The 15,326-nt window shown below is 49.3% G+C and overlaps 1 protein-coding gene and 1 long non-coding RNA gene across 6 annotated transcripts in view; one reads left to right on the forward strand and one right to left on the reverse strand.

The window, feature by feature from the left end:
- Nucleotides 1–5,388, reverse strand: part of RNF44 (ring finger protein 44) — a 305,895-nt gene extending 300,507 nt beyond the window's left edge. For 4 of the 5 annotated variants that reach the window (XM_085618288.1, XM_085618287.1, XM_085618286.1 and 1 more), the window contains exon 1: nucleotides 5,079–5,388. The gene's annotated coding sequence lies outside the window, so the exon portion shown is untranslated. Of the gene's footprint in view, nucleotides 1–4,918; nucleotides 5,018–5,078 lie in introns of those variants that run through there. The other variant, XM_085618289.1, reaches the window with a different exon arrangement.
- Nucleotides 5,362–15,326, forward strand: part of LOC146811236 (uncharacterized) — a 124,693-nt gene continuing 114,728 nt past the window's right edge. Inside the window, exon 1 of the long non-coding RNA XR_014966700.1 lies at nucleotides 5,362–5,687. This is a non-coding gene — a long non-coding RNA (uncharacterized LOC146811236). The remainder of the gene's footprint in view (nucleotides 5,688–15,326) is intronic.

Genomic DNA, 15,326 nt, shown 5'->3' on the forward strand with positions numbered 1-15,326 from the left:
ATCCACAAGCACCATAGCAAATCTAGATTTACCCAGAGGTCCAATAAAATCCAGACAAACAGTATGCCATACTTCTCTAGGATCGTGAATATGACCAATTCAACTCATGCAGCCTACACTCACCTGTGCAAAAATACCATGCACTCACCTGTGCAAAAATACCATGCACACTATAAGTTTCACAGCGAAGCAAAGGGGACAACGTGTGATACTACTGTGTCCTGATCCACTCCAAGGTGCAGAACTTTCAATGGAAGGAGGAACTTCATCTGGTAGTACTAGTATTTACAGAGTGAGCTTGTACAGAGGCATTGCAAAGGCAGGTACATAGGAATTATTACTCCTACTTTCAATGCAGAATAACAAGCTAACCATATTTGTTTAGCTTCTATGCGCAATTCAAGAAATGGATCTGGGGCCGTTTTCAAAATAGTACCTTATTTCAATTGAGACAAGACCATGTTATATTGGAGCTTCAGGTTAACACCTCGCCCTGTTCCCCATTAAATCTCATTTTCAATGACAGCCAACGCCCCATGGTTGTCTGTCTAAAAAATTAGACTGCATTATGTACAATTCTCTCAGATTTCTTCCAGCAAAGTTGTGAACAGTGCTATAAGCATTCGTTCTTAATAACGTACCAACAACTTTGAAGTCGGAGAGCCAAAACTGAAGCCTCGGAAATCCACACCCCAGAGAAACCTCACATCTAGGGAAGCTGAAGCTTTACACACTATTCCTGAATCTTGCAAACCTCCTTGCATTAATCTTAACCAACTGGCATCTTACGCACTGTAAAGGGGTAACGTACTGTGTCATATTTTTTAAATGCTCTGCCACGTCAAAGACACCCACCTTATTTTCTAACTAGGATACCATTGTTTGTTTCGGTGTTTTATATAAAACCACCATGTCGCCTTACAGCCACATCAGGGTGTTCGGAGGCAATACATAAACAGACATAGAAATGCCAAAACAGTATTCAGTCACAGACAGTAAATTAAGCACGGTGAGTTGAAGCTTATGCAATGGGAGAACATAACTGTATATTGGATCCTCCCAGTTTCCCCCAAAAAGCCACAAATGGCCCCTAAACTGTAATTCCGCAAGTGCCTTAAGCAAGGCTTGATTGAAAGAGGTCATGGTCAATGTCAGGAATGGGAGCATAAGTCAGGAACAAGCTCATATTGGAGGCTACTTACAAAAGCAAGCAATTGCATACTCTGTGCAAAAGTGGTCTCTTCATTTTAACGAACAATGACAAAGCCAGTAGGCCTGGTCTTGGCACACCAGCGTGATGGTTACTTTTATTTCTTATTAAAGAATGTACCACAAAAAAAACTGCCCAATAAATGCGGCAGACAAATATATCCAATAAAAGTTTAAAATTAAAGTGTATAAGATATATTATATATAAATATAAACTTTTATGTGCACATCAATGGAAGACACGATTCTTATTGGTGTGAAGAAGTTATATTGGCTTTAAATTACTGCAACCCGAAAATAGAGTTAAAACACACTAGGGTACCTAAAAAAAATGATGAACGACAAAGTGGAATAAAAATGGCATTGACCCATCAGCACGCTTCTATTCAGAAACACGTGCACAGGTGAGCAAGCAAAATGCCATTACCCTCAGTGTAGGAGAACCAATGATTGAAGCTAACTAACTTCCCCATTTATTATGCAATGTACGGAGGTAAAATGTGACCCAAAGCCCCTGTATATATATTTACATTTTCTTCTTTTAAGCGAGTCTGGTAACAGACAAAGCTGTATCTAAGCAAGACCTAAAAAGGTGCATCAGCACCTTCAACGCATACACGTCCTAGATCAGCATAGAGAAACCAGGCCCCTTGAAGTCACCCTGGCATATGTAGATATCTCTAGAGTAAAAGAAGCAACTGGGCAGCACAAAAGTACCCAGGGGAGCCCATAAAATCACAACAAATGATGCAGTCTACAGAGGATATTCGCCCAACCTGGCAATCACAGTTGAAAACAGGTAATCGGAGGAGCCCTGATAAAACACACAGAACAGCACATGAAAGTATGCTACCGTGGAGCAAAGGTAACTGATCTCATCAACTTCAGCCCTTCAACTTTGAGCTCGGGTGACTCGAGTATCGTGAATGTAGGTAACATTAAGAATTATATAACTAACAAGTTACGACTATAAATATTAAAAGTAGCCGGTGGGAAACAGACATGAGGCAAGGCCACTGGGATAATAACACACCAGAGCCAATCAGGAGAGTCTTTAAATCAATGTGAAAACAAAGGGCCAGCACGTGCTGCGTATCAGCATATAGAGAGGAAACGGACCTCTCAAAGTTATAGATGAGACGATTTCGATTATCCTAAATGCAGCATCACAGCCTATTAAAGTTAACACCATTTCTTGTTGTGGGGCTGTGTACCAACCAACATATATAATCAAGTAACTATCGTTTTGGTGAAAAACATATGCAAGCTTGTTCTCGAACTAAGAGGGCAGAGGACACACAGTGAAGGTCACTAAACATTCATCACATTTAGTAATCCAGGCACACGGCAGACAAAGCTCGTTCCTCACCTTCACAGCCCTAACAGGGTTCTTGCACACTTTCTCCCAGTTCTATGATGAACTCCTCATTGTTTGCAGCAGTAGCGTAGACGGCTCAACTACCCCCTTGCGTGCTGCTCCTATTGGTGACCATCCCAGTTAACACCTTATATTCATACAGACAGAGCAATCCAGCCCTAAACGTCAGACGCGGATTAAAGCTTACAGCAGACAACAATGCTACCAGAACGCGAGGGGACGAGACACCGTCCTCTGCAAGGTTCCACGGGAGCCCAATGATTACTGACAAACACGCACTAGGAAGGTTTCAAAAACCAGACAACGTCCAATACAAAAGGCGAAGATTTCCTGATCCTAGTACACGGATTCTTTCCCCAGCCCCTTCGTTCCCTGAACGCTTGCTTCTAGCTGCCATGCCTCATGGCAGGCTGACAAAAGACATTAATTCCCAATTCGCTGAGAAACACCAGGTCAAGGCTCACTGAGAACAGAGGGCTTTGGAAGGACAGTACCACCTTACCCAGAGCAGTTGCTTCATGAGAGCAGTGCCTTACTCTGCACAGTGCCCCAAGGCCGTCAAGAAAGGCGCGTTAAGGCGCGGATTGGAGCCAAGTCCGCACCATGTGCTCAGCGAGACAAAGCAAAAACAAAGGAAGTAGTATGAGCGAGCCCTCAACTGCACACCAAACAGGCAAAGCCAAACTTACAGGCGGAGGAGGGCAGACCCCGGACTCCCCAGCCCTGCCTCACTTCCCAGACCCCCCCCCCCCCCACTCCCCTAACACGCACCAGACAAAGCATCCAGACCCCCTCCAGCTAGCAGCCTTTGTCTGGCACAGACGCCGCTAAGAAAGATGCCAGAAAAGAAGGTTAAGCTTAAGCAAACCGCTACAACCCTTTTCACCGGACTTAACTATGGAAGAATAGCCAATAAATTAAATGAACAAGGAACCCCATACTGATCAGCATGGCCCCTTATCTTTCTGGAACTAGGATCTACCTGTATGGAAGAGTCTGTGCAACTCATACAGTAGGAAAAATAAATAAAAATGCCAGTATTGGGGGGGGGGAAAGAAGGGCAGCGAAGATCAGAGACCTTTAGAAAAAGTATAGATGATAACGTCACTGCTGACTGCCCCTAATGATGGCAATGACTGCTATATACCTGCACCAATTTGTCTTGGCCCTCAATCCAACCAGGGGCACGCTACACAACCCAACAGCTGACACCTACAGATTACACCAATAACCTCCTTTCCCAGACCCATGATGGTTACACTCATTCACGCTTTATTTTCACCCATATCAGCGCAGTGGCAGCTGTTCACACTGTCCGCCAGAGCACAACTGCTGCACGTCAACACCCACCGACCACTACTTCCTAAGTAAACGATGGCTGCTGTCTCACTAACCCCAACTGCATTAAGTCTATGGCTTCCATTTAGCACATCATACTGCACCAATCGCACCTCGGATAACGAGCTTCCTGCACCTGGATTCAAACTATATTGACATCAGCCCAACAACTGATGCCCCAAACTCCTTAGTTCTGTAAGCAGCTATGACCCACTTTGTAGCATCTAAATGAATAAAGCATCTTTACTTACTAACTTCTTGCGTGGACCTCCTCACTACACACTTCCTTCTAACGGCTGTTGCATTTAACGGTCATTATCAAACTAACAAGTATATCAAACCATCTACCTTATTCCCAACAACTTGCATCTCATCTGCACGCGCCCTATAGACCCTGTCTGTTGTCGTGCCTCAAGCTATATGAATGCTTCCCGAAGGAAGTGCCCAAACCACCTCCATGACCTATGCCTAACCTAGGTACTACGACTATATTGTTCTGTCCTCCTTCCCATCTTTCATGGCGTCATGCGCTCCTTTTGCTCATGCCGCTCTACTTTAGTTTATATTTTTATTACCCAAGTTCGCCTCTGTTGTCGGTCATGTATACTACTCTCAAGACTGCTGCAGTCTGGTTATACCTTCGCCCTCCTTTCCCACACCCGTAGCTGTTAGAACACTCTGCCCCTGGCCCACATCGTTTTAGTCATCGCTGATGTTGCTCCAGACTTTCCTCATAGACCCTCTTCTCTATTTCGGCATCCTTTCCCCATGTTTACCGACTCTTGTTCCCCTAACCCGTTACTTCTCCCTCGCCCATTACTATTAACACCTCCCACCCAATTGCTACCCCTTCGCCTCACTGTGCGCCCCCAGTCCTTATGTCCTCAGATCTCCCGGCTACTGTTGCCACCTGACAATCAGGCCGTTGGCTCAGTCCCACCCGGCTCTGCCCCTTACGTCTCCTCGTCCGGATGAAGTGCTGTCCCTACTCACTTCCTCTGATGCACACGGTTGCTTCTTCCTTGCACCTCCACGTCCTGTTGTTACCTTGCGTCTCCTATGCCCCTCCTCAACATCTTGTCGTTATACCCTTACTCCCTGTTGTTGCCCCTCCCAACCTTCCTGTCTTCGCTTTATGACCATGGTCGCTTACCTTCCCCGCAGGCTGAGCTCCGGCTTTCCGGTTCCAAGGTCTGCTCCCCAGCCCAGAGTCCCGGTGAGTCGCGGCCCCTTTAAGGCTGGGCCACCGCGGCCCGGAACAAACGACGGGATTTCGACTCACAACATTCGGGGCCGCGGGGGCGTGCTCTGGATTGGGGCGGCGGCGCGGACGGAGGCGCGCGCACGCATGGTAGAATAACAGGCAACGCGCACGTACTGAGGGGACTAACAGAGGTGATCACGCATGCGCCGAGATGTGCTTGCCCATCTGGCTGAATGTTTCGTTTACTACGCATGCGAAAAGAATAGTGTTAACCTCAGCGGCCGTGTTGAAGTCAGGCGCGACGTCATTGCTTTCCTTTCCAAAAATGTTGTGATACAAAGGTTCTTGACTCTCCCCCTCACCTCAAAGACAGAACAGAGACAAACTAGTAACATTTGCCCTTATCTCAACATACTTGTCGTTTATATAATTGACCCGCTGTTCTAGTGGCCATGGTCAGCGCGGTAGTGTATGATATTAGTCATGAAAACAAAAGAAAGACGCAACCAATCGCAACAGAAGAGTGAGAAAGAAAGGGATCGAGAGAGAAAAAAGCAGGTGAGATGGAAAACAGACTACTGGCTGCATGAGAACACTGCCTCAGGGAAAAGACAGAAGACATTAGGGGTCAAACGGAATGGTCGTCTTAGAAATCAGTGTGGGAAGAAAACGTACACTATAGGCATTTGTTTACACTATTTTGTTTTGATTTAGTGTGAACATACCCGTTTTGCAGAAGAAGACGGCGATTATGCTACACGCTGTTTTGCCTTTGCATAGCTGCCAAGGTTTCAGATTGCTATGTGTGACATTTTTTAAATTTCAGTGCAATTATATGAATGACATTTCAATGATTATGAGTGATAATTTCTCGCAAGCAAAACCAAGCAATGAAGTTCATGGGAACGGATAAATATTACAAATTATACTCTTTTGAGCTGTGAGAAACTCTAAAAAGATCTTGAAACTGTTGCAGAGCACCTGAAATTAAAGTTTTCTATTGATCACAAAACGCCTGCTTTTTATACCTAGGTGTTCTTTGTATTCTGGTATTTGTATGCCCATGCATTATTATAGGAAAGGAGAAAACTATTAATCTCAGATTTCAAAGTATTTAGGATTAACAAATCAGGATTCACGGTGTTACAATTTGCATGAAGCACACAACAGGAAGCAGCTACGGATAGGTCACATTCTAGTACTTGGTGTCATGTGCCACAGAGAGAGCCACCCTCTGACACAAATGTCACCTGATAAGTAATGTAAACCCTTCTTCCCACCATAATAACAAAAAGATACAACCAGGCCTGGACTGGCCCAAAAGCAGCAGCAAATGCTGCTCAGTGTGCACATTCACCCTCCTGCCAATAACAAGGATTACTGCCTTCACTATTTCTCGCTATTCTGCAGCAGATCACATGTAGTTCCTACTGTACCAGTCACTTACCTTCAGGGTTAGCACCAGGCTCTTTTTTACTGGCATGACCAGTATTGTATTGTCCTCGCTGTTACAAAAATTCTGAGAAGCCGTGAAAGTCAATCTGTTTCTCCTCATCAGCGCATACTTTAAATAGTAAAAATAAAAACACTTTGCAGTGTTCTGGAGCTGCGAAGTTAATGATAACTGGCTCATAAATAAAATAAAGACAGAAAGTCCATCTTAAAATATATACACTTTACAAATACATTTTTTGTATAACGTTCTGTCATGCTTGAGCCTTAAATCGACATGGTCTCTGGTGCAGAGCAGAATGCAGTAGTGCAATGCCGTCTTTTAAAGACAACTCGGGCACCTGGTCACAGCTGACCGGACTGGTGTGCTCCAGCAGAGCGGGCCGGTAGACAATGAAGTAACAGACCCTGCTTTAGCCAGCCTTTGCCCACTGGGCTCCTCTGGGTTCTCCCTGGCAATCAATCAGATGCAGAGCAAATGTGCACTGCAGGCCACTCTGCCCCACATGGGACCCGGCCAAAACAGGATGTGAGGCCCCAACAACATGGATCTTCTTAGTCAGCTGCTGAACTAATTAAAATTAAAGAGTTAACAGTCTGCTGACCATCAGACTCGACAGCCGAGCATTGAAGCCTCAGGCTGAGGCACAAAACGTACATAGGTCACAACCAAGGTGCACGCCATTTCAATCTTTATTTAAAAAACGACTCAACCCTAAATCATTCACCCCGAGCGCTGCGTCGTCCCGGTTGGCGCGCAACTACCTGCCCAGCGCCGCAGCCACCACAATGGTAAAGATGAGCGCTTTGTTTAAATAGTAACTCAATAAATACCAACGTGAAAAAACTAAATAGATGCATGTTCTGCTTGGGTTTTCGGATCAGATAGAACCCGCTCATCAGAGCCTCACTATCCCAACCAGAACGTTACCCTCTCCCTAGGGCCTATCTACAATAGTGCAACCACATATATCTACCACCTAAGGACAGGGAATTCCTACTATACATACCAAGACCTCTTATAATCGGCGGCCTCGCGATCCCATACGGATCCAGACCTCTCTGCCCATACGACAGTATCACAAGTGGCGGCCTCGCGATCCCATACGAATCCAGACCTCTCTGCCCATACGACAGTATCACAAGTGGCGGCCTCGCGATCCCATACGAATCCAGACCTCTCTGCCCATACGACAGTGTTGGAAAACCACTCCCACACTAGAAAGGGTGGTGGTGGTCTTCCGGACACACTGTGGTAGCTTGGCTCGAGTGGTCAGGAAACAGGCGCAGTGCTAAGCATACAATATACCCATACAATAACCATGCGTGCATCCGTTCCAAAAACGACTCTACACCGGAAAAATTATGAAAATATTCTTCTTTATCTTTTTCTCTTAGTTGCTGATTGGAAAAATAAATAAGACAATCACCATATACAAAGTTAAATAGTGCAGGTCAAATAAATACTGGCTGTTTGATGAAATAAATAGGGGTGATCATAAATAACAGGGCATAAATACAAGTGCAATATATACAGACAATTAAATACTTTGAGGCAATAAATACTGTACCAATAAGTATTGTACACCATCAAGTCCTGTGGACCTATAAATATAGTGCAGCAATAAATAGGTAAAAATTCAATAAATACAGTACCCCCAATAAATAATTAAAAGTATACAGCAACCCTCATATAATCAGATGACACTTCAATTCTTATGGGCTGATTTGGCCCAGGCACAGCTTGTAGGGTTGTGGAAGGCTTGAGGGGGGCTACTCCCTGGCTGGGACAAGGCTGAGGCCTAATCTGAGGTAGATCCAAGGGGGGTATACCAGTGCCCTGGCTTTCTCTCTCCACACAACCTCTCTAGGTTAGTCCCAGTTCACCCCAGGCACAGTCAGGTGGGTTTCAGCACCTCCCTAGCCCCTTAGAGTAGTCTCTTAGGTCTCCACAGGGCCTTAGGCGCCCTCTACTCCACTTACTGCCCTTTTTCTGATGTTCCGACGCCGCTGGAGTCGTGTCGACGCCGTGAGGCGGTTCCGGTTCGGTCTCGGCGGCCTCGGCACAATGTCAGTTCTTTGACGGCGCCGGCAGGCGGTTCCGGTCCGATGTCGGTGGCCTCGGTCCGATCTCGACCTCCGATTCGACGGCGTCGGGCAGTCTCTTCACGATGTCGACTTCGGGCGGCTCCGGTCCGATGGCGCTCTCGGCTCCGATGACGTCGGCCGGCCTGGCCTCGATGTCGACTTCCGGCGACTCCGGGGTGCGATCCTCACCCCCGACCTCCGGTGCTCCTCCTCACAGGCTCCGGGCGACTCCGGAGTGCGATCCTCACTCCCGACCTCCGGTGCTCCTCTACCTCGGTCTCCGACGACTCCGGAGGGCGGACTTCACTCCTCCGATGACGCCGCTCACTCGACCTCGGTTCACTTCCTCCTCGACCTCTGGTATTCCTCACGACCTCCGTCGGCGCCCTCTCACGACCTCAGGCGGCTCCGGGTACGACGTCTGCTACCTCAGTCAGCGCCGCTTCTCCACCTCGGGCTCCAGGGCTCAGGCTACTCGACGCCGGACTCCAGGGAAACCAGTTTCCAGGTCAGGATCTTGCTGCTTTCTGCTTCTAAGGCCTGTTCCTGCTGTCCAGGTCCTTAGGATGAGTTTTTCTGTCTTCTTCCCACACAGGGCTATAGGCTGGGATCCATCAGTAGGGACAAGTATCAAGGGTGGGTTTATGGACCCCACTCCAGGCACAAGTTTCCACCCCTGCTGCTTCACTCCTTCCTCCTTCACTGTTGTGCTCCTCTCTCTTCACCAGTCAGGTGCCAACTGCCAGCTCCAACTGCCAACTGCCTCTCTTATCCTCCCAACATTCTAAACGGTCTCCAACTGTCACAGAGTTCTGGAATCTCCTGGAATGTTCTGGAAGGTGCTGGTAGGTTCCAGTGGATGCTGGTGATGTCACAGGTGGCCACCATTTTGTGCTCCAGGCCCTCAGACAGAAGTTTCAGGGGTAGCTAAAATGGCTCCCTGAATCTGCAGCAACACGAAAAAGTCTGGTGGTTCCCAAAAAGGAAAAATTCAAACAGGGTTTGAGGCAAAAGTGGGACAAAATAAATAATGATGAGGAGGGACCACCCAAAGGGCTGACAGGTCTAACACGCGTCCCCCCCAGCTGAAAGTGGGGAGAGCTACCCAACCCCTTGGGAGTTCTCATCACTAAGGCGGAAATACCTTGAGAGACCGTCTGCATTGGCGTGGTCCACTCCAGGCCGATGTTCCACCTGAAAGTCCATCCCCTGTAGGGAAATAGACCACCTCAACAACTTGGGATTCTCCCCCTTCATTTGCATCAGCCAACGAAGGGGTCGGTGGTCGGTCTGAACTAGGAAGTGCGAGCCAAACAGGTATGGCCGCAACTTCTTCAGAGCCCATACCACTGCAAAGGCTTCACGCTCTATTGCACTCCACTTCTGTTCCCTGGGAAGTAGTCTCCTGGATAGGAAGACCACGGGTTGATCCAGACCCTCTTCGTTGAGTTGCGATAACACTGCCCCAATGCCATGTTCTGATGCATCTGTCTGGACAATGAACTCCTTGGAAAAGTCTGGGGCCCGTAAGACCGGGGCCTCGCTCATGGCTTTCTTCAATTTCTCAAAGGCTTGCTGACAAGCCTCCGTCCAGACTACCCGTCGAGGTTGTTTCTTGGACGTGAGCTCCGTGAGGGGGGCTACGATGGTACCGTACCCCTTCACGAAGCGGCGATAGTATCCCGTGAGGCCCAAAAATGCTCGGACCTCAGTCTGTGTCTTGGGGGGTTCCCAGGCCATGATGGCCTCGATCTTCGCCTGGAGGGGTTGCACCGTTCCCCTACCCACCAAGTGTCCAAGGTACACTACCGACCCCTGCCCGATCTGGCACTTGCTGGCCTTGATCGTCAATCCAGCTTGTCTCAGGGCCTGGAGAACAGCTTGCAGGTGACGCAAGTGATCCTCCCAGCTGTTACTGAAGACGGCTATGTCATCCAGATAAGCAGCAGAGAAACTCTCCATTCCGGTGAGGATCTGGTTTACCAGGCGCTGAAACGTGGCAGGTGCGTTCTTGAGCCCAAAGGGCATCACACAGAACTGGTAGTGGCCATTGGGCGTGGAGAAGGCTGACCTTTCCCTTGCTCCATCAGTCAAAGAGATCTGCCAGTACCCCGAAGTAAGGTCAAAGGTACTTAGATATTGGGCAGCTCCCAGCCGGTCAATCAATTCATCCGCCCTAGGGATCGGATGAGCATCAGTTTTTGTCACTGAATTCAGTCCCCGGTAGTCCACACAGAACCTCAGTTCTGGTTGGGCACCCGGTGGTGCAGCTTTTGGTACTAACACCACCGGACTGGACCAGGGGCTGCTAGAAGGTTCAATCACTCCTAGCTCCAGCATCTTAGTGACCTCACTATGAATGCTGGCCTTCACCTTGTCTGACATCCGGTAGATCTTGGACTTCACAGGTGGGCTGTCTCCTGTGTCCACGTCATGGACGCACAGGTGAGTCCTACCCGGGACAAGGGAGAACAACGCAGAGTACTGCCCCAGGGCCTGGCGACAGTCCTCCTGCTGTTCAGGAGTTAGAGATGGGGAGAGAATCACTCCCTCCACCGACCCATCCTTTTCTTGAGACGCAAACAGATCAGGGAGAGGCTCGCTTTCCACGTCCTCTCCTCCGTCAGTCACCATCATCAAGATGACTTCGGGCCTCTCGTGGTGGGGTTTGAGGCGGTTGGCATGCAGCACCCGCAGGGGCTGACGAGGGGTCTTCAGGTCCACCAAGTAGGTAGCCTTACCCTTCTTCTCCAACACCTCAAAGGGTCCTGACCAGCGATCCTGGAGGGCACTAAGCTCTCCGGGTTCGATCACCCACACCTTCTGGCCAGGCTCCAACTCCACCGGGTGAGCGTTGTGGTCATACCACGCCTTCATCACTGCTTGGCTGGCTTCCAAGTTGTCAGAAGCTTGCTTCCACAACTTAGCCATTTGGCTCCGGAAGGCCAGCATGTAGCTCACCACATCCTGGGGGAGCTTTCTGGGAGTTCTTTCCCAGCCGTCTCTCACCAGGTTAAGAGGTCCGCGTACAGGGTGCCCATACAGAAGCTCGAAGGGGCTGAAGCCCACTCCCTTCTGTGGCACTTCCCTGTAGGAAAAAAGTAAACAGGGTAAGAGGACGTCCCATTTCCTCCGCAGGCTTTCAGGCAGACTTCTGATCATGCCTTTCAAGGTTTTATTAAACCTCTCCACCAGACCATTGGTCTGGGGGTGGTAAGGAGTCGTGAACCGGTAGGTCACTCCACACTCCTTCCACATTGCCCGCATATATGCTGACATGAAGTTGGTCCCCCTGTCGGACACAACTTCCTTGGGAAAACCCACTCGGGTAAAGATTCCCATCAGGGCCCTAGCCACAACAGGTGCTGTTATGGTCCTCAGAGGTATTGCCTCTGGGTACCGTGTGGCATGATCCACCAGAACCAGGATAAACCTGTGACCAGCTGTAGTTGGTGGATCTAATGGACCCACAATGTCGATGCCCACCCTTTCAAAGGGGGTGCTAACGACAGGAAGTGGTTCCAGGGGAGCTTTCAGCTTCACCCCTGTTTTCCCACTGGCTTGGCAAGACACACATGTCCGGCAGTAGGTATCGGACGTCACTTTCATCTGAGGCCAATAAAAGTGTGGGACAAGACGGGCGAAGGTCTTGTCTTGCCCCAGGTGTCCTGCCAATGGTATCTCGTGAGCCAACTCCAAAAGGAAGGCTCGATAACGTTGAGGAACTACCAAGGCTCGTGACGATCCATGTAGGGGTGCCTTGGGTTCACTGTAGAGGAGGCCATCCTCCCAGTAAACACTGTAGTTCCCTTCAACGTTCCCTGCTGCCTGGGCTTCGGCCTGTCGCCTCAGCCCCTCAAGGGTAGGGCACTCCCTCTGGCCCTGGCAGAATTCCTCCCTGGACGGCCCTCCCTCCACGTGCCACTCGGCCGGGATGGGTAAGTCCTCCAGGTTGGTAACGTCCCCCTCCGCAGACTCCTGGCCCACCACCTCCGGTGGCCTATCCGTCCTACGGGGTGGAGACGCCGAGGCAGGCTCCTCCTGTCCTCGGTTCTTCCCTTGACTGGCAGCTGGCTGGGCCTTTGTTCCAGGCTCCAGCCGGAATGAACTCCCTCTTCGGGTAGTCTCGGACCTTGTGCTAACACAGGCCCAGTCAGGTGTACCCAGCATCTCGGTGTGAGTCCGGTATTCCACCTCCTTCCAAGCGTTGTGCTCCATGTCATTGCCCAGCAGACAATCGACTGGCACGGCAGGGCTTACGGCAACTCGAAGTGAACCTGCAACCCCCCCCCATTCAAAGGGAACCTCGGCCACGGGATAGTGACCTGTTCTGCCGTCAGCCATCGCGGCTGGGTGGAGTACATCGGGAATTACCTGCTCTGGAGACACCAGCTGGCTACGCACCATAGTCATACTGGCTCCTGTGTCTCTCAGAGCCTCCCCTCTTTGGCCGTTGATGGTGATCCACTGCCCATACTTTGCGGTATTTGCGGGCACCTGGATCTTAGGAACCATCTCCCGTTCTCCCAGGGACACTAAAGTGACACCCGCCCACTCCCTTCCCTTAGTTAAGGGCATCTCCTCCCCGAGCACTACACTAGCTACTCCGGGGGGCTTTCCTCCAGTGGGAGGGGGTGATCGTTTCTGACACTTCGGATCTCCTTTATAGTGTCCAACGCCACCGCACTCGTAGCAATGGACAACCCTTGGCTGCTGACTCTGGCCAGGATTAGGGTTTCTGGGTGGGTTAGCCTTAGAGGTGAATCCTGTTCCCTTCCCTTGGAAGTTATTTTGGGGGCCTTTGGAGAACTCCTTTTTCTTTTCCCCTCACTCTTTCTTCTGGGGGGCGCCCTGTCCGGCCTTTTGAGTATCCCCTCCAGTCCCCCTTGTGGACACCCGGGTACTGGCCCAAATGTCCGCCTCCTCAGCAAGCTTCCGGGGGCTGGTCAGCTTGCTATCCACCAGGTGTTGCCGCAGTTCAGGGAAACATTTCTCGAGTAGGTGTTCCTTCAGTACTAGGTCAAACAGCTCCTCGTAGTTCCTTACTTCACTGCCCTGAATCCAACCTTCCAGTGCCTTCTTTGCATAGTCCAGGAAGTCCACCCAATTCTGTGTGCCCAGCTTGTGACTACCCCTGAACTTCTGTCTGTACTTTTCAGGTGTTAGTCCAAACTTTCTGATGAGCGCCAGTTTCATGGTGGGGTAGTGGGTCTGCTCATCCTCTTCGAGGGCCAATAAAGCATCCCTACCAGCTGGAGGCATGTACCTATACAATCCTCCTCCCCAATACTTCACTGGAACCCCATGGGCCCTCAACGAGACCTCATAGGCTGCTAGCCACTTGGCGATGTCGTCACCCGCCCCATAGCTAGCTACTATGTCCTTTGGCAGGTAAGGTTTGGATTCCCTGGTGATTTCTTGGTCTTGGCTGCCACCATTAGGAACAGTTGGTGCTCCAATTCTTAGGATCTGAAGCTCTATCTCTTTCAGTCTTATCTCATGAGCCATCCTCTCTTTCTCCGTCTCATGAGCCAACCTCTGTTCCTCCTTCTCCTTCTCCAGCTTTGCTAAATCCCATGTGAGCTGTCTTTTCTCTCTCCGATCTGCTAACTCCACGCTGGATAAGCCCCCGCTAGAGACAGTGCTGCCCTTCCTAGAAAGTGTCCTGGGCCCTGCTGACAGGTTCCCCACCTCAGGTTGGTACATCTCAGCCCCCTCGGGGTCAGGCTCTCCATCCCTGTCTTCCTCCTCAGCCTTGCTTTCTCGGCGTGCCTCCCCCCAAGCCCTTAAGCTGGTTTGGAGTGCACCCTTCTTTGCTCCTGGGGGACAGTACACCCCCTCCCGCTGGCAAAACTCCCTGAGTTGGGCCACAGTGTACGTTTCTAGATTCTCTAGTACAAACTCCATCTTGCCCACTCAGGTTAGAGGACAGGTTTTGTGCAGTAACAATGCAGGGGGGTACCTTTAATAATACCTCCTCCCACCACCAGAGTAAATTTGGAAAAAACAAAAACCCACAATTAGGAAGGCCGCTGTGAGAAAACTCCCGGTGTAGGCCTATGGACTACCCACAGTTATTGTTGAGTATACGTAGGCACAGCTCTATCCCACCACTGAACACCAATTTATGTTGGAAAACCACTCCCACACTAGAAAGGGTGGTGGTGGTCTTCCGGACACACTGTGGTAGCTTGGCTCGAGTGGTCAGGAAACAGGCGCAGTGCTAAGCATACAATATACCCATACAATAACCATGCGTGCATCCGTTCCAAAAACGACTCTACACCGGAAAAATTATGAAAATATTCTTCTTTATCTTTTTCTCTTAGTTGCTGATTGGAAAAATAAATAAGACAATCACCATATACAAAGTTAAATAGTGCAGGTCAAATAAATACTGGCTGTTTGATGAAATAAATAGGGGTGATCATAAATAACAGGGCATAAATACAAGTGCAATATATACAGACAATTAAATACTTTGAGGCAATAAATACTGTACCAATAAGTATTGTACACCATCAAGTCCTGTGGACCTATAAATATAGTGCAGCAATAAATAGGTAAAAATTCAATAAATACAGTACCCCCAATAAATAATTAAAAGTATACAGCAACCCTCATATAATCAGATGACACTTCAATTCTTATGGGCTG

Source organism: Triturus cristatus, chromosome 7 (genome assembly GCF_964204655.1).
Source record: "Triturus cristatus chromosome 7, aTriCri1.1, whole genome shotgun sequence".
Lineage (NCBI taxonomy): Eukaryota > Metazoa > Chordata > Amphibia > Caudata > Salamandridae > Triturus > Triturus cristatus.